Genomic DNA, 25,222 nt, shown 5'->3' with positions numbered 1-25,222 from the left:
ACCCTATGACCCAGCAATTGCACTGCTGGGTATTTACCCCAAAGACACAGATGTAGTGAAGAGAAGGGCCATATGCACCCCAGTGTTCATAGCAGCAATGTCTGCAATAGCCAAACTGTGGGAAGAGCCGAGATGCCCTTCAACAGATGAATGGATAAAGAAGATGTGGTCCATATATACAATGGAATATTACTCAGCCATCAGAAAGGATGAATACCCAACTTTTACATCAACATGGATGGGACTGAAGGAGATTATGCTAAGTGAAATAAGTCAAGCAGAGAATGTCAATTATCATATGGTTTCACTTATTTGTGGAACATAAGGAATAGCATGGAGGACATTAGGAGAAGGAAGGGAAAAATGAAGGCGGGGAAATCGGAGGGGGAGATGAACTATGAGAGACCATGGACTCAGAGAAACAAACCAAGGGTTTTAGAGGGAAGGCGGTGGGGGGATGTGTTAGCTCGGTGATGGGTATTAAGGAGGGCACATACTGCATGGAACACTGGGTGTTGTCCGAAAACAGTGAATCATGGATCATTGCATTGAAAACTGGTGAATATTGTATGGTGACTAACATAACATAATAAAAGGAAAGAAAAGGAAATGGGAAAATATTTGCCAACCACATATCTGATGAAGTGTTAATATTCAAAATATATAAAGAACACTTACCACACAATAGCAATAAACAAACAAATTAAGAAATGGGCAAAGGACCTGGACAGTACTTTATTTTGTTGCTCAGATTGTTCCAGCTCTGGCCATTGGGAGCTCTATCCATTAGCTCCTGTGTCCTTCCTTAATACATCAATGTGAGGCTTTTCAATTTGGTTTTATTTTTTGTTTTTTCTTTGTTTATTTGTTTTGCTTTTTGAGCACTTTCTTACTTTCTGGCACCTCAAAATGCTCCAGGCTTGTCTTGTATGTTTTATGCCCCTGTCTAGAAACAATTTCTTCAAGGAGCTTTGTTTCATTTTATGAAGAATGATATTAGAAACCAAAACCTGAGCACTTGGTATGCTCATTGCTACTAGTTTGTCACTTCTTCCAGGACTTCTCAGCTGACAAAGAAAATATAATGAATATTCTAACTGGTGTGTATATGTGTGTATGTTTCTATATGTAACCAACTGTATTTAAATCAAAGCAAACATGAGTTTACACTGATAACTCTCACTGTAATCCATTACTACATGGATCATTCTAGCCTCCTCCCCTTTCCCACCTTCAAACTTTGACTCCAACAGTGAGAAACCTGATACCTACCATCCACCATCTATTTTCCTAATCATTCATTTCCAGTGTACACATATAGTTGAATCAGAATTATTAACTTGAACACTTTCCCCTTTCCATGGGTATTAATATCATTATCAACCATGGGACGATACCTATGAACAGTTCCTTTGCCGTTAGTCTTACAGATCCCTCTCATTTTCAAAGTTATTGAGGTCACCCCCTCCAGCGAAGTTGTTTCACACATTGTAGCATAGATTCTCTCATCACAGTCTGCATTGTTCCCTAGGATTCCTTGACTTCCTAAATAATTTTTTTCAATTTTCATAAATTAAGGTTTACTCTTAATGCTGTAAAATTCTATTGGCTTTGACAATGCACAATTATATGTATCTACCTTTACATTATCATACAGAATAGTTTCATTGCCCTAAAAACTCACCTATGCTTCACCTGTTAACCCTTTCCCTGCTCTCCCTGAATCCCTGACAACCACCGACACTTATACTATCCCCATAGTTTTGCTTTTTCTAATGTCATACAATTGGAATCTTACAGCATGTAGCCTTTACAGACTGGCTTCTTTGACTTAGCAATATGCATTTAGGTTTCACCTATGTCTTCTCATATTTTGGTAGTTGATTTCTTTTTATCACTGGCTAATATTTCATTGTATGAATATCCCACAATTTGTTGATCCATTCACCTATTGAAGGACATCTTGTCTGCTTCAATTTTTGGCAATTATGAATAAAAGTGCTGTAAATCTTTGCATGCAGGTTTTTGTCTTAGAGATAGATTTTCAAATAATTTGGGCAATGCCTACAAGCACAGTTGCTGGATCACACAATAAGATTATGTTTAGCCTTGTAAATACCCTCCAAAGTGACACATAAAATTAGCCATCACAATCATGCACCATGATCTATTTGTTTTGTTTTGTTTTTGAGGGGTTATACCGGTGAGTTAAATAGGAATGTATAATGGGAACTACTATGAGAGTGGCACTAATCTCTTTCATTCTGCCTAGGATGATGTGCTCTATTTTATGTACTGTCTTGGTTAGTGGAAGTGGGGGAGGGTGAGTTGCACGGTGTTATGGATTTCAATTTGGCCTTTCTACTATGATAAGTCTTACTCCATGGATGAGATATGAGATATGAGAAAACTGCCAAGTCCTAAGTATGTTCATCCTGCAAGTTCATCTTATCTTTAAGGCATCAGTGCATACAGGAACTGAAAAAATGGCCTCTGATTGTGTCTATGGACCTCTTGCACCCATTGTGAAAAGGACCTGGGCCAGAACTCTGTCACCTGACTTCCTCACCCTCTTATTTTAACAGGAAGACTAGGATGCTCCCTGGAGCCTCTAATATTAGCATCAGCTCAGACTATACATCCAATAGCCTTAAAAGATCTGGATTTTTCTCTTTCTCCAAAGTATAGTTACTTGTGAAATAATTTGGTGCATCACTATTGTATACACTTGATGAGGTATTGTAGGGTCCTTCCTCAAGAGGACTGGATCTCCTTTCAATCAATGGGTTCTAAGTCTGAGAACTGCCTCAGGACTGAACATTGGGTAAGGAATTGTAACTTAGCTTTGAAGTAGCTGACATCAGCCATATATATGGAACAAATATATATCCCTAATGACTGCCCATCCCTCTTGTCCCTAGGAGTACCAACTTCTATTACCCATTGCTCTAGATCCCTCTGAGTCAGGGCAATGGTGAACATTCTGACATTCAAATCTTGCTATTATAGTAATCACAACTTCCTTCCCTCTAAAGGCTAACTAAGGCCACTTGTCCTCTGCTAGTCCAGAATCGTATCATCCTCACTGACACTGTGGAGCCCAGTTCAATAAATATTTCCTACCTCAGCCCCAGACTACAGAAGACAGTCAGTATCTGGCTTCTCAATGATGATGCCCCCTAATCAGTACATTCTTTGTAACTTTAATGAAAGGAATATCTTCCGAGCTCTCCTGAAGAACATATCCAGTTGCTTGGTTTGGGTTGTATAATAGATTCATTCTAGCACATCCAACTCTCAAACACTTTATCCCTTCCTCAATACTCTCAGGTGGCCTGGCACCTTCACCATAACTTTTTTCAAGTCCTACAAGTATCCCAGCAGCATATTAGGACCATCTCTGGGGAACTGAGTCATAAGTATTGCCTTAGATCAATAAGTAGTCTCCTAGTCAGTCTCCTATTCTCCCCGCCCCCCCATGGTCTAACATTCTCAAGCTCGTCCCCCAGGTAAGCACTCCTGTGTGCTGGAACATACTACTTGCGACTCCTTCAGTGAATAATTCTCCCTGATCTCCCTCTTATAAGGCAGAAACAGCACTAACCCAGCTGGCTCTACTGAGACTTTAACCAATGGCCAGGAGTGGAGGGGGCAAATCTTGAGTTAGACAAGTATTGTCTTACAAGGCATCTGTTTTAGTCAAAGTCTCTTTAGAGCCTTCAGCCAATGGGAATGTGAAGACTGAGATCTCCTATCCAAGGAGAGTGGCCCATTTCTATAGGCTGAGAAAATTCAGAGGATTCTGGAATTCAGTGTTATCAAACACATTTGTGAATATGTTCCCATTTCTTCCCCAGGGCCCTGCTATTGGTCTAAGAAACATGTAAAAAGCAACCTTCATTCACTGTGGGTGGGGAATGTAAACTGGTGCAGCCACTACCGAAAACAATACAGATATTCCCTCCAAAATAAAAATAGAAATGTCATATGATACAGTAATTCCACTATTAGGTATTTACCCAAATAAAACAAAAACACTAATTCAAAAAGATATACACATCCCTATGTTTATTGCAGCAATATTTACAATAGCCAAGATATGGAGGCAACCCAAGTGTCCATCCATATGAATGGATAAAGAAGACGTGGTGTATATATACACAATGGAATATTACTCAGCCACAAAAAGAATGAGATCTTGCCTTTTTTAAAAGATTTTATTTATTTATTTGGCAGAGAGAGAGGGAACACAAGCAGGAGGAGAGGGAGAGGGAGAAGCAGGCTTCCTGCTGAGCAGGGACCCAGGACCCTGGGATCATGACCCGAGCTGAAGGCAGACGCTTAATGACTGAGCCACCCAGGCACCCCGAGATCTTGCCATTTGTGACAACATGGATGGACCTAGAGGACATTATGTTGAGTGAAATAAATCAGAGAAAGAGAAATGCCATATGATTTCATTCATATGTAGAATATAAAAAGCAAAACAAACAAGCAAATCAGAACCATAAATATAAAGAAATAAACTGGTGGTTGTCAGAGGGGAGGGAGTAGGTGATGGGCAAAATAGGTGAAGGGGAGTAGCAGCTACTGGCTTCCAGTTATGGAATCAACAAGTCACAGGGATGAAATGTTCAGCATAAGGAATATAGTCAATGGTATTGTTATCACATTGTATGGTGACAGAAGGTAGATACACTTATGGTGAGTATAGTATAACATATAGACTTGTCAAATTACTATGTTGTACACTGAAACGAATTAACATTGAGTGTCACCTATACTTCATTTAAAACAAAAGAGGAACATGTGGATGCTACAAATTCAACTTTCTATGAAGGTCAAGATGAGGTCCTAGGCTGGTATTTAGCACCATCTGCCCTCTGCAGGAGAGGAGGGTCTTTGAACACTACTATGGAGGCTTTCTGACTTTCATATCATGTCCTAAGATAGTAAATGGATGACCTGAGTTTGTCATTTTTTCTCGTTAAAGCATCAGTAGGATCCAGGAATAATCAACCAATCCCACTGCCCATAATGATCACCATTTCCTCCATGTGTCTCAAATGTCAAATATACTGCACAAGCCAGCACAACACCTTCCACTGACCATATTTTGCCCCAGTTCACCATAAAAGATAGTAATGACATGTTACAATATGCCAAGGGCAATCAATACTCCACTTACCACCAATGAAGGGGTTCTAGTCTCTTTTGGCCAGTGAGTGAGCCAATTCCCACCATTAGAATCTGCTTCCTGGAACCACAACTTGTTGTCATTGTTGGGTTCCCCAGCAGCACTCCCTGAGGTGAGGATTTGTTTGCAAGTGATTTATGAAGGTAGCACTTCCAAGAGAAACTAGTAAAGGAGTAGAAGAAGCAAGACTGGAAAGAAAACAAAACCATGCAGGTATTTGGTTTCAGTCAAAGATGTATGGAAGATAGCTTCAACCTGGTCCCACAAGAGAATTTTAGACCATAAAAGAAGCCTCAAGGCTGTACTGATGTGAAGCAAGAAAGCCAAGCTTTCACACTCCAGTGCCTATAAGTCATTGCCTAAGGGCCACTCCAGGGAGACACAAAATCTCAGGCACGTCAGGTTTATGCATGTGATCACAGAACAGGTTCCATTGCCCATGGGAAGTCATATGAAGAAGTATCACAATATGAATTAATGGACACAAAACCATACCAAATTCTATGTGGTGTTGAAGGACAACATGAGGACATGGCCAGCAAAATCCAGATAAAAAATTCTAAATGATAAATAATGTGATATTTTGAATAAAAAATTTCAAGGACACAAGAAATGGACAGGGAACTTTGTAGATTAAAATAAACTTTAAAGATATATTAACCAATAACAGTGAATCTACCTTCTTTTTATCACAATTCAATTAAGTTCTTTAAAAATGATGACTTTTAGGAGATAATTGGAAATGTGAACACTGAGTGGATATTTCATAATAAAAGGGTTTTTTTGGTACTTTTAAGATATGATAAAATTTAACATAAATGCTTGGAGAAAAAGAGTCATCCTTAATTTAAAGATATCTATAGATGAAGTGACATGAATTTGGAATTTGCTTTAAAAAAAACAGAGGGTGCAATTATTGGGGATATAAATGAGATAAGAGTGGTCATAATTTGATGATTATTAAAGCTGGATGATATACATGAGATTCATTCTATAATCCTGTTCACCTTTATATATGTTTAAAATTTGCCATAAAATAATAAAAACAATCATTGAAAAATGCTAAGAATGACAATATAGAAATTGTGCCCTACTTTATAACTACTTAAATAAATACTAAAAAATATATTTCAACTTAAAAATGTAAAGAGTAGTGTAGAATATTTAAAACATTTTATAGAGATGTCTTAGCTTGGTTTCCCCCTAAAAAAGGTATGGTCTAAGACAACAGAATGCATACAAGTAGTTTACTTTGAGAAGTGACCCCAAGTAACTGAAGTCAAGGGCAGTACAAGGAATCAAACAAAACAGGAGCAAAGTCAACCCAAGGGTATGCTGTGAGCTGCGTGCTACTGTGGGCACCTGCAGCTAAATCCCACTCCAAAGCTTCTAAGGACCTTGCAGAATGCACATCAGAATTGCTCATCTGAGACCCTGAAAGAATGTCATCTCTTCATGGACTCCTGACTGCTAATATTCAGTGGTTGTTTTAGGGGATGTTACCTCCCTCACACTTCCACATTATATTGGCCCCAACATGAGGCAGGGTCCTGTGAGTGTTCCAGGCGTGGCAGTCATGAAGCCTTGGTACAAAAGAACCACTGAAGTAAGGTGCTTCAGGCTAGTTCTGAGTATGGTGGTTGCCATAGCTTCATACCCCTAGATGAAGGGGGGTTGAGAAAATAGGAGATGGGCATAAAAGTGTGAGACTACAAGCATCTAAAAAGCCTGACAGAGACTCTCATCAGAGTGGTCTCGCTATTGTGAGAGTTATTCTCTCCTCCTGCAATTATCATTTTGAATAAAGTCTCTCCCTGCTACTACTATGAGTACTACTACTAGTACCACTACTACTACTACTAAAATTTTGATGCAACTGAATTATTTTCCCAGTAATTTTTCTTTCTCATTTAAGTTTAAAATTTATTATAAATTTATTTTACATTGTAGTTTCCACTCTGACTGTAGTTATGACCATCCTTTTATATTTCCAGTATTATTTTTTTTTTCATTTTTACCTTGGTTAATATTATTGGTCTTAACTACTTTTCATCTATTCAAAGAATCAATTTAGTTTTGTTGCTTCCCCCTCCGTTGTATATTTGTTTTCTATTTCACAAGCTTCTGGTTTTATATTTAGTATTTCTTACATCTACTTTCTTTGAAATATTCTAATTTCTTAAATTCTAATTTAGGTAGATTTTTAGATAATTAACTTACACATTTCTATGAAAAGTTTAAATCTTTCATTATCTTTCATTGTATTGCTTTTACTGTACATCCCATGAGTTCTAGTTTGCAGTATTTATGTTACTTTTAGTTCTAAGCATTTTCTAGTTTCCTCCAGATTGTCATGTCCAGTACTATAAGTTACTGTAATGTCACAATAACTCATTAGATCAATACCTAATATCTCCATATTCCATAAGAAAGACAACATTGGTTCTTATCTCTCAGAAACAAACATTTGTACCACTCTTTATTTTATTTTATTTTATTATGTTATGTTAGTCACCATACAATACATCATTAGTTTTTGATGTAGTGTTCCATGATTCATTGTTTTCGTATAACACCCAGTGTTCCATGCAGTACGTGCCCTCCTTAATACCCATCACTGGGATAACCCATCTCCCCAACCACCTCCCCTCTAAAACCCTTAGATTGTTTCTCAGAGTCCATAATCTCTCATGGTTCATCTGTCCCTACAATTTCCCCGCCTTCATTTTTCCCTTCCTTCTCCTAATTTCCTCCATGCTATTCCTTATGTTCCACAAATAAGTGAAACCATATGATAATTGACTTTCTCTGCTTGACTTATTTCACTTAGCATAATCTCCTCCAGTCTCATCCATGTTGATGTAAAAGTTGGGTATTCATCCTTTCTGATGGTGGAGTAATATTCCATTGTATATATGGACCACATCTTCTTTATCCATTCATCTGTTGAAGGGCATCTCAGCTCTTCCCACAGTTTGGCTATTGCGGACATTGCTGCTACGAACATTGGGGTGCATATGGCCCTTCACTACATCTGTGTCTTTGGGGTAAATACCCAGCAGTGCAATTGCTGGGTCATAGGGTAGCTCTATTTTTAATTTTTTAAGGCACCTTCACACTGTTTTCCAAAGTGGCTGTACCAACTTGCATCCCCACCAACAGTGTAAGAGGGTTCCCCTTTCTCCACAACCACTCCAACATTTGTTGTTTCTTGTCCTGTCAATTTTTGCCATTCTAACTGGTGTAAGGTGGTATCTCAATGTGGTTTTGATTTGAATTTCCCTGATGGCTAATGATGATGAACATTTTTTCATGTGTCTGTTAGCCATTTGTAACGTCTTCTTTGGAGAAGTGTCTGTTCATGTCTTCTGCCCATTTTTTGCCTTATTTGTTTTTTGGGTGTTGAGTTTGAGAAGTTCTTTATACATCTTGGATACCAGGCCTTTATCTGTTATGTCATTTGCAAATATCTTCTCCCATTCTGTGGGTTGCCTCTTTGTTTTGTTGACTGTCTCCTTTGCTGTGCAGAAGCTTTTTACTTGATGAAGTCCCAAAAGTTCATTTTTGCTTTTGTTTCACTAGCCTTTGGAGATGTATCTTGAAAGAAGTTGCTGTGGCCGATGTCAACAAGGATACTGCCTATGTTCTCCTCTAGGATTTTGATGGATTCTTGTCTCACATTGAGGTCTTTCATCCATTTTGAGTTTACCTTTGTGTTTGGTGTTAAAGAATGGTCGACTTTCCTTCTTCTGCATGTGGCTGTCCAATTTTCCCAGTACCCTTTATTGAAGAGACTGTCTTCTTTCCACTGAATATTTTTTCCTGCTTTGTTGAAGATTATTTGGCCATAAAGTTGAGGGTCCATATCTGGGCTTTCTATTCTGTTCCATCGGTCTATATGTCTGTTTTTGTGCCAGTACCATGTTGTCTTGGTGATCACTGCTTTGTAATATAGCTTGAAATCGGGCAACGTGATGCCTCCAGTTTTGTTTCTTTTTCAACACTTCCTTCGCGATACGGGGTCTTTTCTGATTCTGTACAAATTTTAGGATTGTTTGTTCCAGGACTTTGAAAAATGTCATTGGAATTTTGATCGGGATGGCATTGAATAGTATGGTATAGATGCTCTGGGTAGCATAGACATTTTAACAATGTTTATTCTTCTGATACATGAACATGGAATGTTTTTCCATCGTTTTGTGTCTTCTTCAATTTCTTTCATGAGTGTTCTGTAGTTCCTAGAGTATAGATCCTGAATTCACCAACTAACTCTACACCTTAAAGAACTAGAGAAAAAGCAACAAATGATGCCTAAGCCACACATTAGAAGAGAAGTAATTAAGATTAGAGCAGATATCAATGAATTAGAAACCAGAAACACAGTAGATCAGATCAACGAAACTAGAAGCTGGTTCTTTGAAGGAATTAAGATTGGTAAACCACTGGTCAGACTTATCCAAAAGAAAAGAGAAAGGACCCAAATTAATAAAATTATGAATGAAAGGGGAGAGATCACGACTAACACCAAGGAAATGGAAACAATTATTAGAAATTATTATCAACAACTATATGCCAATAAACTGAGCAATTTGAATGAAATGGATGCCTTCCTGGAAACCTATAAACCGCCAAGACTGAAACAGGAAGAAATCGACAACCTGAATAGGCCAATAACCAGTAACGAGATTGAAGCAGTGATCAAAAACCTCCCCAAAATACAAGAGTCCAGGGCCTAGTGGATTCCCGGTGGCATTCTATCAAACATTCAAAGAAGAAACAATACCTATTCTCCTGAAGCTGTTTCAAAAAATAGAAACGGAAAGCTTCCAGACTCATTCTATCAGGCCAGCATTACCTTAATCCCCAAACCAGGCAAAGACCCATCAAAAAGGAGAATTTCAGACCAATATCCTTGATGAATATGGATTCCAAAATCCTCAACAAAATCCTAGCTAATAGGATCAAACAATACATTAAAAGGATCATCCAGAATGACGAAGTGGGATTTATCCCCGGGATGCAAGGGTGGTTCAACATTCACAAATCAATCAATGTGATAGAACACGTTAATAAGAGGACAGAGAAGAACCATATGGTCCTCTCAATTGAAGCAGAAAAAGCTTTTGACAAAATACATCATCCTTTCCTGATTAAAACTCTTCAGAGTATAGAGATAGAGGGAACATTCCTCAAGTTCATAAAATCCATCTATGAAAAACCCACAGCGAATATCATCCTCAATGGGGAAAAGCTGAGAGCCTTTCCCTTAAGCCTTTCCCAGGGGAACACGTCAAGGATGCCCACTCTCGTGACTATTGTTCAACATAGTACTAGAAGTCCTAACAACAGCAATCAGACAACAAAAAGAAATAAAAGGTATTCAAAATGGCAAAGAAGAAGTCAAACTCTCTCTTTTCGCAGATGACATGATACTTTATGTGGAAAACCCAAAAGACTCTACCCCCAAGTTATTAGAACTCATACAGCAATTCAGGAATGTGGCAGGATACAAAATCAATGCACAGAAATCAGTTGCTTTCCCACACACTAACAATGCAACTGTAGAAAGAGAAATTAGAGAAACAATTCCATTTACAATAGCACCAAAAACCATAAGATACCTAGGAATAAACATAACCAAAGAGGTAAACAATCTACACTTTCAATGCCATCTCTATGAAAATACCATTGGAGAGATTTGCTTCTAATCATATTTGTCTTTCCTTGTAAGTTAGGGATTTCCTTTCATTTGATGCTTTTAAGATTTTTTCCTTATCTCTGTATTTTGCAGATTTTACTATGATGTCTGGGTGTTGGCCTGCTTTTGCTGATTTTGATGGGGTGCCTCCTGGATTTGGATGTCTTTCCTTCTCCAGATTAGGGAAGTTTTCAGCTATAGTTTGCTCAAATAAACCTTCTGCATTCTTTCCCCTCTCTACTTCTGGGATTCCTATGATAGGAATGTTATTATGCTTCAATGAGTCACTGAGTTCCCTTAGCCTACATTCATGATCCAATATTTTTCTTTCCCTCTTCTTTTCAGCTTAATTTTCATAATTTTATCTTCTATATCACTTATTCATTCCTCCTTGTTGTCATTACATCCAGTCAGTTTTGGATCTCAGTTATAGCATTTTTTAGTCTAGCCTGATTCGTTTTACGTCCATTATCTCTGCTGTAAGGGACTCCCTAGTGTTCTATGCTTTTCTCAAGCCCAGCTAGTATCCTTATGATTGCTGTTTTAAATTCTGGATCAGGCATATTACTTATATCTTTTTCAATTGGTCATGGCCCTTCCTTGTCCTTTTGGGATAAATTCCTCCATCTTTGCATTTTACCTATCTCTGTCTTCTGTTTGTGTTAGGAAAGCCTGCTATGTTTCCTAATCCCGAGAGTAATGACTTTATTTAGAAGAGATCATATACTGGGTGCCTGGGTGTCTCAGTCAATTAAGCGTCTGCCTTCAGCTCAGGTCATGATCATGGGTCCTGGGATTGAGTCCTGCATTGGGTTCCCTGCTCAGCCAGGAGTCTGCTTCTCCCTCTGCCCCTCCCTCCTGCTCGTGCTCTCTCTTTCTCTTTCTCTCTCTCTCTCGTGCATGCAAAAATAAACAAATAAAATATTTTAAAATAAAATAAAATAAAAGAAGATGTCATATACTGTCCAGAGTCTGGCACTTCAGGAAGTGTCTCTGATGTGTGCTACATGGACTCTGTTGCTGAGTTTTGGCTGCTCTTTCCCTTGGGTCAGTCCTCTGCAGAGCTTCTCCTTGCATGCAGCAGGGAGTATCTGGATCTTGTCCAGATAGTGGGGAGTTTTTACTAGGCCTGCTCTGATCTGCCTGTTAAAAGAGGCCAGATCCTATTTCCACTAGAGCTGAAGCTTTGCAGCACTCTATGGTCAGTAGACTTGGTGTGTTTTGGGGGTTTATGCTGGTCTTCGGGGGGGTGGGGAGCACACTGCTCTGGTTCTCAGGCACACTTGCCCTAGTAAAGGAGGACTTGTAGAGCACAAAAGGGTGGGTATTGGTGTAAGCATCTCAGGCCTTCACTGTGGGTACTGTGCTGCTCACTGAAGTACTGATAGGTGATGGAGAACAATGGTACCAGCCCTCTCCCTCATCCCCAGAGAGGGGACTTGACATCCACTGCTGTCCAGGTAGCCCTCAGAGAAGAGCAGACAATCTCCCCTCGTGTCCCATGTGTCCCTCGGATCCCTACATTCACCCTGTCCATGTCTGAGCCATCTGTCCACCCAGCAGCTCAGTGCACCTGTGTTTTATCTCAGGTATACTGGCTGAGTTTCAAAAGTCCAGACTTTAGGAAACCAGTGTGGCACAAACTCACACTGTTCCCCTCCCTGGAGGATAGTCATGCCATGCTGGGGCTCATGCAGGTTTGTCCCAGAAGGGTAGTCACACCAATGCCCAGGAGTTTGGAGTTGAGTAAAGTGCAGCAAAAAGTCTGCATCCAGGTTAGCTGTCCTCAGCAGGTGTCTCTGCCGCTATACTAAGGAACGGGGCAGTGCAATATCACCCAGCAGCTCTTTTGTCCCCTGAGAGGCAATGGCACCTCTCCCAGAGGTGCTCCAAGAAGGGGAAACTGTCTCTCCCAGTGTATCCCAGGGGATCCTCAGATTGCGTCCCCTGCTCCCAGACCTCTGGCCTCCTTTTCCAAAGGAGTACCACTGTGCCCACCAGGCTCCACACTGACCTCAGTGCAGACTTCCAAAACTCCAGTATTTGAGCTCTGCTTATTGTAAAACTCATGATAATCAGCCCCTCTTGTTTTCCCAGTCAGTGGTTTTAGGGAAGTGTTTTTCTTCTGCAATCCCTTCTCTCTTTCTCTTTCTCTCTCTCTCTCTCTCTCTCTGTCTCTCTCTCTCTCTCTCCTCTGTCCATGATCAGGGCTCCCTCCCCTCCACAGAACCTGCAATGCTTTCCTACCCCAAAATCACATCTCCACACCTCCTACCTTCCATGATGTGGCCTCTTCTCTCCCTCTAGTTGTGCAGTTTGTTCTCTCAGTCTTCAGATCAATTTCTTAGGTATTCAGAATGATTTGATATTTATCTATCTGTGTCAAGGAATGAGGCAAGCATAGGGTCCTCCTACTACTCTGCCATCTTAACTCCCTGTATCTGATTATGGACATTACATTTATAGACCTCAGAATGTATATCAGTTAACCAACAGGTACTTATTAATTGTCTACATCAACGTTACTGAAATCAATAAATAAGTAGTTCTCAAACTACACCATTACAACCCTAAAATTGATGACTAAGGATGCATGGGATCTTGGAAGTGAACAGATAGGAACCATCTCATCTGGGAGTATTTAAAGGTGTATACAACACTGACACAGACTAACAATAAGTTTTTACCGTATTAGTTACTTGTTGCCACTGTAATAAATTACCACAAGTCTAATGGCTTAAAACAACACAAATTTTTCTCTTACAGTTCTGGAGGTCAGAAGTCCAAAATGGAGGCACCTGGGTGGCTCAGTTGGTTAAGCGACTGCCTTTGGGTTAGGTCATGATCCCAGAGTCCTGGGATCGAGTACCAAAACAGGCTTCCCTTGCTCTGCAGGGAGCCTGCTTCTCCCTCTCCCTCTGCCTGCCACTCTCCCTGCTTGTGCTATTAAATAAATAAATAAATTTTTTTAAAAAGTCCAAAATGGGTCTTAAAAGTTAAAATCAAGGTGTTGGCAAAGCTGTATTCCTATTTCTATAAATTCTAGGAGAGAATCCATTTCCTTGTCTTTTTCAGCCTCTACAGGCCATCTGCATTCTTTGGTTCAAGAACACTTCCTCCATCTTTAGAGCACATCATTCTGACTTCTGCTCCCATCGTCACATCTCTTCTCTCTGAGTTTGACCCTCTTGCCTCCTTCTTATACAGATACATGGGATTACACTGGGTCACCTGGATAATCTAGGACACTTTACCCCCTCAAAATCCCTAATTGAACATATCTTAAAAGTCTTTTTAGCCATTTTCCCCTCCCTTCCCCTATGATCCTCTATTTTATTTCTTAAATTCCACATATGAGTGAAATCATATGATAATTATCTTTCTTTGGTTGACTTATTTTGCTTAGCATAATACCTTTTAGTTCCATCCACATCATTACAAATGGCAAGATTTCATTTTTTGATGGCTAATATTCTGTTTTATACACACACACACACACACACACACACACACACACACACACACACAACCACAACTTCTTTATCAATTCTTTAGTGTGATTAACAGGTTTAAGTTGGTATTACATTGTGGCTGATTTGCATTTCCTTGATGATTAATGATACTGAAAATCTTTTTTTTATTATTTTCTGCCAACTTTTATTATTACTACTTTTTATCATGTTCAATTAACCAACATATAGTACATCATTACTTTTTGATTTTTTATTTATTTTTTATTATGTTAATCACCATACATCATTAGTTTTTTATATACTGTTCCAAAATTCATTGTTTGTGTATAACACCCAGTGCTCCATGCAGAACGTGCCCCCTTTAATACCCAACACCAGGCTAACCCATCCTCCCACCTCCCTCCCATCCAAAAGCCTCAGTTTGTTTTTCAGAGTCCATAGTTTCTCATGGTTCATCAACCCCTCCGATTTATGCCCCTTCATTCTTCTTCTTCTTCTTTTTTTAACATATATTGTATTATTTGTTTCAGAGTACAGATCTGTGATTCAACAGTCTTACACAATTAACAGTGCTCACCATAGCACATAACCTCCCCAATCTCTATCAACAAGCCACCCCATCCACCCCACCCCCACCACTCCAGAAAACCTCAGTTTGTTTCCTGAGATTAAGAATTCCTCATATCAGTGAGGTCATATGATACATGTCTTTCTCTGATTGACTTATTTCGCTCAGCATAACACCCTCCAGTTCCATCCACATTGTTGCAGATAGCAAGATCTCATTCCTTTTGATGGCTGCATAATATTGTGTATATATACCATTGTATATATATACCACTTCTTTATCCATTCATCTGTCAATGGACATCTTGGCTCTTTCCACAGTTTGGATATTGTGGACATTGCTGCTATAAACATCATGGTGCACGTACCCCTTCAGATCCCTACATTTGTATCTTTGGAGTAATTACCCAGTAGTGCAATTGCTGGATCAAATGGTAGCTCGATTTTCAACTTTTTGAGGAACCTCCATACTGTTTTCCAGAGTGGTTGCACCAGCTTGCATTCCCATCAACAGTGTAGGAGGGTTCCCCTTTCTCTGCATCCCTGCCAACACCTGTCATTTCCTGACTTGTTAATTTTAGCCATTCTAACTGGTGTGAGGTGATACCTCATTGAGGTTTTGATTTGGATTTCCCTGATGCCGAGCAATGTTGAGCACTTTTTCATGTGTCTGTTGGCCATTTGTATGTCTTCTTTGGAAAAATGTCTGTTCATGTCTTCTGCCCATTTCTTGATTGGATCATTTATTCTTTGGGGGTTGAGTTTGATAAGTACTTTATAGATTTTGGATACTAGCCCTTTATCTGATATGTCATTTGCAAATATCTTCTCCCATTCTGTCGGTTGTCTTTTGGTTTTGTTGACTGTTTCTTTTGCTGTGCAAAAGCTTTTTATCTTGATGAAATCCCAATAGTTCATTTTTGCCCTTGCTTCCCTTGCCTTTGGCAATGTGTCTAGGAAGAAGTCGCTGTGGCTGAGGTCGAAGAGGTTGCTGCCTGTGTTCTCCTTTAGGATTTGGATGGACTCCTGTCTCACATTTTGGTCTTTCAACTATTTTGAGTCTCTTTTTGTGTGTGGTGTAAGGAAATGGCCCAGTTTCATTCTTCTTATGTGGCTGTCCAATTTTCCCAACACCATTTGTTAAAGAGACTGTCTTTTTTCCATTGGACATTCTTTCCTGCTTTGTCAAAGATTAGTTGACCATAGAGTTGAGGGTCCATTTCTGGGCTCTTGATTCTGTTCCATTGATCTATGTGTCTGTTTTTGTGCCAGTACCATACTGTCTTGATGATGACAACTTTGTAATAGAGCTGGAAGTCCGGAATTGTGATGCCACCAGCTTTGCTTTTCTTTTTCAACATTCCTCTGGCTATTCGGGGTCTTTTCTGGTTCCATACAAATTTTAGGATTATTTGTTCCATTTCTTTGAAAAAAGTGGATGGTATTTTGATGGGGATTGCATTGAATGTGTAGATTGCTGTAGGAAGCTTTGACATCTTCACCATATTTGTTCTTCCGATCCATGAGCATGGAACGTTTTTCCATTTCTTTGTGTCTTCCTCAATTTCTTTCATAAGTATTTTATAGTTTTCTGAATACAGATCCCCTGCCTCTTTGGATAGAATTATTCCTAGGTATCTTATGGTTTTGGGTGCGATTGTATATGGGATCGACTCCTTAATTTCTCTTTCTTCTGTGTTGTTGTTGATGTATAGGAATGCCACTGATTTCTGTGCATTGATTTTATATCCTGCCACTTTACTGAATTCCTGTATGAGTTCTAGAAGTTTTCGGGTGGAGTCTTTTGGCTTTTCCACATAAAGTATCATATCATCTGCAAAGAGGGAGAGTTTGACTTCTTCTTTGCCGATTTGGATGCCTTTGATTTCTTTTGCTGTCTGATTGCTGTGGCTAGGACTTCTAATACTATGTTGAATAGCAGTGGTGATAGTGGACATCCCTGCTGTGTTCCTGACCTTAGGGGGAAAGCTCTCAGTTTTTCCCCATTGAGAATAATATTCGTTGTGGGTTTTTCATAGACGGCTTTTATGATATTGAGGTACGTACCCTCTATCCCTATACTCTGAAGAGTTTTGATCAAGAAAGGATGCTGTCCTTTGTCAAATGCTTTTTCGGCATCTATTGAGAGGATCATATGATTCTTGGTCTTTCTTTTGTTAATATATTGTATTATGTTGATTGATTTGCGGATGTTGAACCAACCTTGCAGTCCAGGGATAAATCCCAATTGGTCGTGATGAATAATCCTTTTAATGGACTGTTGGATCCTATTGGCTAGTATTTTGGTGAGAATTTTTGCATCCATGTTCATCAAGGATATTGGTCTGTAATTCTCTTTTTTGTTGGGGTCTTTGTCTGGTTTTGGGATCAAGGTAATGATGGCCTGATAAAACGAGTTTGGAAGTTTTCCTTCCCTTACTATATTTTGGAACAGTTTCAGAAGAATAGGTATTAATTCTTCTTTAAATGTTTGGTAGAATTCTTCTGGGAAGTCATCTGGCCCTGGGCTCTTGTTTGTTGGGAGGTTTTGATTAATGCTTCAATTTCCTTACTGGTTATAGGTATTTTCAGGTTTTCTATTTCTTCCTGGTTCAGTTTTGGTAGTTGATATATCTCAGGAATGCATCCATTTCTTCCAGGTTATCTAATTTGCTGGCATAGAGTTGCTCATAATATGTTCTTATAATTGTTTGTATTTCTTTGGTGTCGGTTGTGATCTCTCCTCCCCTCATTCAAGATTTTGTTTACTTGGGTCATTTCTCTTTTCTTTTTGATAAGTCTGGCCAGGGGTTTATCAATCTTGTTAATTCTTTCAAAGAACCAGCTCCTAGTTTCGTTGATCTGTTCTACTGTTCTTTTGGTTTCTATTTCATTGATTTCTGCTCTGATCTTTATTATTTCTCTTCTTCTGCTGGGTTTAGGCTTTATTTGCTGTTCTTTCTCCAGCTCCTTTAGGTGTAGGGTTAGGTTGTGTATTTGAGACCTTTCTTGTTTCTTGAGAAAGTCCTGTATTCCTATATACTTTCCTCTTAGGACCGCCTTTGCTGCATCCCAAAGATTTTGAACAGTTGTGTTTTCATTTTCATTGGTTTCCATGAATTTTTTAAATTCTTCTTTAATTTCCTGGTTGACCCATTCATTCTTTAGTAGGATGCTCTTTAGCCTCCATGTATTTGAGTTCTTTCCGACTTTCCTCTTGTGATTGAGTTCTAGTTTCAAAGCATTGTGGTCCAAAAATATGCAGGGAATGCCAATATTTTGGTAGCGGTTGAGACCTGATTTGTGACCTAGGATGTGATCTATTCTGGAAAATGTTCCATGGGCACTAGAGAACAATGTGTATTCCTTTGTTTTGGGATGGAATGTTCTGAATATATCTGTGAAGTCCATTTGTGTCATTTAAAGTCCTTATTTCCTTGTTGATCTTTTTCTTACATGATCTGTCCATTTCAGTCAGGGGGGTGTTAAAGTCCCCCACTATTATTGTATTGTTTCGTGCGTTTCTTTGTTTTTGTTATTAATTGGCTGCTCCCATGTTAGGGGCATAGATATTTACTATTGTTAGATCTTCTTGTTGGATAGACCCTTTAAGTAGGATATAGTGTCCTTCCTCATCTCATATTACAGTCTTTGGTTTAAAATCCAATTTGTCTGATATAAGGATTGCCACCTAGCTTTCTTTTGGTGTCCATTAGCATGGTAAATGGTTTTCCACCCCCTCACTTTGAATCTGAGGGTGTCTTTAGGTCTAAAATGAGTCTCTTGCAGACAGCATATGGATGGGTCTTGTTTTTTAATCCAATCTGATAGCCTGTGTCTTTTGATTGGGGCAGTTAGCCTATTTACATTCAGGGTAACTACTGAAAGATATGAATTTAGTGCCATTGTATTGCCTGTAACGTGACTGTTACTGTATATTGTCTGTGTTCCTTTCTGGTGTATGCTGCTTTTCGGCTCTCTCTTTGCTTAGAGGACCCCTTTCAATATTTCTTGTAGGGCTGGTTTCGTGTTTGCAAATTCCTTTAGTTTCTGTTTGTCCTGGAAGCTTTTTATCTCTCCTTCTATTTTCAATGACAGCCTAGCTGGATATAGTATTCTTGGCTGCATATTTTTCTCGTTTAGTGCTCTGAAGATATCATGCCAGTCCTTTCTGGCCTGCCAGGTCTCTGTGGATAGGTCTGTTGCCAATCTAATATTTCTACCATTGTAGGTTACAGATCTCTTATCCTGAGCTGCTTTCAGGATTTTCTTTTTGTCTCTGTGACCCGCAAGTTTTACTATTAGATGTCGGGGTGTTGACCTACTTTTATTGATTTTGAGGGGGGTTCTCTGTGTCTCCTGGATTTTGATGCCTGTTTCCTTCCCCAAATTAGGGAAGTTCTCTGCTATTATTTGCTCCAATATACCTTCTACCCCTCTCTCTCTTTCTTCTTCTTCTGGGATCCCAATTATTCTAATATTGTTTCATCTTATGGTATCACTTATCTCTCGAATTCTCCTCTCGTGTTCCAGTAGATGTTTATCTATCTTTTTCTCTGCTTCTTTATTTTCCATCATTTGGTCTTCTATATCACTAATTCTCTCTTCTGCCTCGTTTATCCTAGCAGTTAGTGCCTCCATTTTTTATTGCACCTCATCAGTAGCCTTTTTGATTTCAACTTGGTTAGAATTTAGTTCTTTTATTTCTCCAGAAAGGGTTTCTCTAATAACTCCCATGCTCTTTTCAAGCTCAGCTAGTATCTTTAAAATCATCATTCTGAACTCTAGGTCTGACATCTTACTAATGTCCATATTGAGTAGGTCCCTCGCCATTGGTACTGCCTCTTGTTCTTTTTGTTGAGGTGATTTTTTCTATCTTGTCATTTTGTCCAGAGGAGAATAGATGAATGAGAGAACAAAATGCTAACAGGGTAACAATGTCCCCAGAAATATACTCTAAACAAATCAGAAAAGACCTGAAACCAGGGGAAAGAAAGGGAAAGAAAGAAAAAAAAAGAAAGAAAAAGATAAAAACAAACAAAAACAGAACAAAACAAAAAAAACAGAATATGATCAAATATGATAAGGCTGGTGCATAGATCAGTGGCACACACTAGATTTTGGGTGTATTTTGGTCTGTTAGAAGAAAGTGCCTCCCAAAATTTTAAAGAAAGAAAAACTTATATATGTACAAAAATAAGGGTTAATACGATGAAGGGATGAAATATGATTGTAAAGATGAAAATTATAAAAGATTTTATAAAAGGAATTGTTAAGAAGTTAATTGAAAAAAGAAAGAAGAGGATTAAAAAAAAAGAAAGGAAAAAAAAGGGGGAGAGAATGTGATCAGGCAGGAGACTAGAACAAAGCCATACACTAGAGATTTAGGGTATGTTTTGATCTGTTAGAAGAAACTGTATCTCAAAATTTTAAAGAGAGAACTTATATATATATATATATGCCAAAAATAAGGATAAATACTATGAAGGGATAGAATATGACTCTAAAACTGAAAAATAAAAAAATATTTTTTTACAAAGGGATTGATAAGATGTTGGTTGAAAAGGGGAAAAAGAAAAATTCAAAAAAAAGTTAGAAAAATTTAACTTTGAAAGACTAAGGAATCATGGTAAAAAAAAGCTATGAATTCTATGTGCAGTATTCCCCTAGCGCTGGAGTTCTGCCATCTCATTGATCGGTAAAGTTGGTCTTGGCTGGCTGTTCTTGCTGGTCTTCTGGGGGAGGGGCCTGTTGCCATGGTTCCCAAGTGTCTTTGAGTGAGGCGGAATTGCCCTGCCCTTGCCCCAGCGGGCTAAGTAATCTGCTCAGTTTTGGTCTCTGGAGCTTTTGTTCCCTTCAAGCTTTCCCTACGGCTTTGGAGGACAAGAATGAAAATGGCGGCCTCCCAATCTCCACCCCAGAGGAGCCGAGAACTTGGGGCCCCACTCCTCAGTGCACCCCCAGAGAAAAGCAGTCAATCACTCCTGTCTCCCCGGTCTCCGGCCGCACTCCCATGTTCACCCAGCCTGTGACCGAGCATTTCTGTCTCTGGCATCCAACCCGGTGTGGAGTCTCCAAAACCCAGCAGATTCCTGCAGTGCACTTCCATGCCGCTCCTCCCGGGGGATGAAAGGGAGTCTCCCCAGATCTGCCGCTTGTTGGGTCCCTTCCAGAAAATAGTCACTTTTCTGTTCAGAGTGTTGTTGCTATTCTTTTCTTCGATCTCCTGTTGAGTTCGTAGGTGTTCAGAATGGTTTGATCCCTATCCAACTGAATTCCTGGGACCAAACAAAATCCAGGTCTCCTACTCCTCCACCATCTTGCTCCTCCCTCACATCATTAGTTTTTGATGTCATGTTCAATGATTCATTAGTTGCATATAACACCCAGTGCTCATCACATCATGTGCCCTCCTTAATACCCATCACCTGACCTCCCCATCCCTCTAGCCCCCTCCCTTCTATAACCCTGTTTGTTTCCCAGAGTACAGAGTCTCTCATGGTTTGTCTCCCTCTCTGATTTCTTCCCAGTTTTCCCTCCCTTCCCCTATGGTCATCTGTACTATTCCTTATGTTCCACATATGAGTGAAACCATATGATAATTGTCTTTCTCTACTTAACTTACTCCACTTAGCATAATCCCCACCAGTTCCATCAATGTCAATGCAAATGGTAGGTATTCATCCTTTCTAATGGCCAAGTAATAGTCCATTGTGTATATGGTTCACATCTTCTTTATTAATTCATCTGTTGAAGGACATTTCGGCTCCTTCCACAGTTTGGTTATTGTGGACATTGCTGCCATGAACATTGGGGTGCATGTGCCCTTTCTTTTCACTATGTCTACATCTTTGGGGTAAATACCCAGTAGTGCAATTGCTGAGTCATAGGGTAGCTCTATTTTTAATGTCTTAAGGAAACTCCATACTCTTTTCCAGAGTGGCTGTACCAGCTTGCATTCCCACCAACAGTGTTGCCCTTCTTCTGCATCCTCGCCAACATTTGTTGTTCCCTGTCTTACTAATTTTTGCCATTCTAACTAGTGTAAGGTGGTATCTCATTGTGCTCTTGATATTTCCCTGATGGCTAGTGATATGGAGCATTTTTTTCATGTGTCTGTTAGCCATTTGTATGTCTTCTTTGGAGAAGTGTCTGTTCATGTCATCTGCTCATTTTTTTAAAAAAGATTTTATTTATTTATTTGACAGAAATATAGACAGGGTGAGAGGGAACACAAGCATAGGGAGTGGGAGAGGGAGAAGCAGGCTTCCCACTGAGCAGGGAGCCTGATGCGGGGCTCGATCCCAGGACCCTGGGATCATGACCCAAGCCGAGGCAGATGCTTAACAACTGAGCCACCCAGGCGGCCCTGTCTGTCCATTTTTTGACTGGATTATTTGTTTTTTGGATGTTGCATTTGAGAAGTTCTTTATAGATTTTGGATACCGGCCCTTTATCTGATATGTCATTTGCAAATATCTTCTCCCATTCTGTGGGTTGCCTCTTTGTTTTGTTGACTGTTTCCTTTGTTGTGCAGAAGCTTTTTATCTTGATGAAGCCCCAATAGTTCATTTTTGCTTTTGTTTCCCTTGCCTTTGGAGACATGTCATGAAAGAAGTTGCTGTGGCCGATGTCAAAGAGGTTACTGCCTATGTTCTCCTCTAGGATTTTTTTTTATGTTCAGTTAGCCACTGTATAGTACATCATTAGTTTTGATGTAGTGTTCAATGATTCATTAGTTAAGTAAAACACTCAGTGCTCATCACAACACATGCCCTCCTCAATACCCATCACCCTATTATCCCCACCCTCCTCCCCTCTGAAACCCTCAGTTGTTTTCCTGGGGTCCATAGTCTCTCATGGTTCATCTCCCCCTCTGATTTGTCCTCCTTTGGATTTCCCTCCCTTCCCCTGTGGTCTTCCATGCTATTGCTTATGTTCCACATATGAGTGAAACCGTATGATAATTGTTTTTCTCTGCTTGACTTACTTCACTTAACAAAATCCCCTCCAGTTCCATCCATGTTGATGCAAATGGTGGGTATTCATCCTTTCTGATAGCTGAATAATATTCCATTGTATATATGTACCACATCTTCTTTATCCATTCATCTGTTGAAGGGCATCTTGGCTCCTTCCACAGTTTGGCTATTGTGGACATTGATGCTATGAACACTGGGGTGCATGTGTCCCTTCTTTTCAAAGCATCTGTATTTTTGGGGTATGGATTCCTGTCTCACATTGAGGTCTTTCATCCATTTAGTATTTACCTTCATAAACTCTAAAGAGTAAGAGAATGATTGAGTTTCATTCTTCTGTATATAGCTGTCCAATTTTCCCAGCACCATTTATTGAAGAGTGAAATAAGTCAAGCAGAGAGAGACAATTATCATATGGTTTCACTCATATGTGGAACATAAGGAATAGCATGGAGGACATAAGGGAAAGGAAGGGAAAACTGAAAGGGGGGAATCAAGAGGGAGAGATGAACCATGATAGACTATGGACTCTGGGAAACAATCTGAGGCTCTCAGAGAGGAAGGGGGTGGGGATGGGTTAGCCTGGTGATGGGTATTAAGGAGGGCACATGTTGTAATGAGCACTGGATGTTATATGCAAATAATGAATCATGGAACACTACATCAAAACTAATGATGTACTATATGGTGACTAACATAACACACAAAAAAGAATTGGGTCAATTTCTGGAATTTAAGAAACAACACAAGTGAACAAGAAAAAAAAAGACAAACAAAAAAACAGACTCTTAAATATAGAGAACAAGCTGGTGGTTGCCAGAGGGAAGGTGGGTGGGGAGATGGGTGAAATAGATAAAGGGGATTAAGGCTACACCTATCTTGATGAGCACTGAAAAAGGTGTAGAACTGTGGAATCTTTATATTGTACACCTGAAACTAATATAACACTGTATGTTAATTATACCTGAATAAGAAATTTCTTTTCCTGGACATTCTACTCTATCCCATTGTTCTATATGACTAACCTTCTGTCCATGAGATACTTTCTTGGTTACTGAGGCTTTATGGTAAGTCTTGAAGTCAACCAATGTGGGTTCTCCAGTTTGTTCTTTTTCAGGTTGTTTGCCTACTCTAATTCCTTTGCCTTTCCCTGTAAACTTTGGGATCAACTTGGGATCAATTTCTACAAAACAAAACAAATAGCCTATTAGGATTCTTATTAGGATCTTGTTGAATTTACACAAAATTTTTTTTTTAATTTACAACTTAATAGGGTCTTGGAAGGCTAGAATCCATGAATATGGGTAACTTCATTTATTCAGATTTTTTTACATTTCTTTCATCAGTGTCTTATAGTTTTCAGCACACATATCTTACACATATTTTTTAGAATTATACTTAAGTATATCATGATTTTGGTGCTCTTGTAAGTGGTGTTTTTAATTTCAATGATTTATTAATATTATGTAGAAATATAATTGACCAATGAATGGATAAAGAAGATGTGAGATATATATATATATATATATATATATATATACACACACACACAATGGAATATTACTCAGCCATCGAAAAGAATGAAATATTGCCATTTGCAATGAAGTGGATGGAACTGGAGTGTATTACACTAAGTGAAATAAATCAGGCAGAGAAAGACAAATACCATGTGATTTCACTCATATGTGGAATTTAAGAAACAAAACAGAAGAACATAGGGGAAGGGAAGGAAAAATAAAATAAGATTAAAAACAGAGAGGGAGGCAAACCATAAGAGACTCTTAACTATAGGGAACAAACTGAGGGTTGTGGAGAGGAGGTGGGTGGGGGGATGGGGTAATTAGGTAATGGATATTAAGGAGGGCACTTGATGTAATGAGCACTGGGTGTTATAGGCAACTGATGAATCACAAAATTCTACCCCTGAAACTAATAATTCACTATATGTTAATGAACTTGAAGTTTAATGAAATCTAAAAAAAGAAGAAAAAGAAAAAAAGAAACATAACCGCTTTTTTTTTTTTTTTTTTTTTTTTTTGTATACTGGCCTTATATCCCAGGACTTGATAAAACTCACCTATTAGTTCTAGTTGAGATTTTTTGTTTTGGGGTGTTTTTCTTTCCGTAATTTCTTTGGGGTTTTTCTACATTGACAATCACAACATATGTAAATAAATACAGTTTTACTTTCTCCTTTCCCACCCATAGCCTTATTGTACTGGCTAAGGTCTCCACTATGATGTCGAATATGAGTGGTGAGATTCATACTCCCAATTTTAAAGGGAAAGCATTCAGTCTTTACCATTAG

The sequence above is a fragment of the Zalophus californianus genome, chromosome 4 (genome assembly GCF_009762305.2).
Source record: "Zalophus californianus isolate mZalCal1 chromosome 4, mZalCal1.pri.v2, whole genome shotgun sequence".
NCBI lineage: Eukaryota > Metazoa > Chordata > Mammalia > Carnivora > Otariidae > Zalophus > Zalophus californianus.
Note: the sequence above shows the minus strand (reverse complement) of the source record.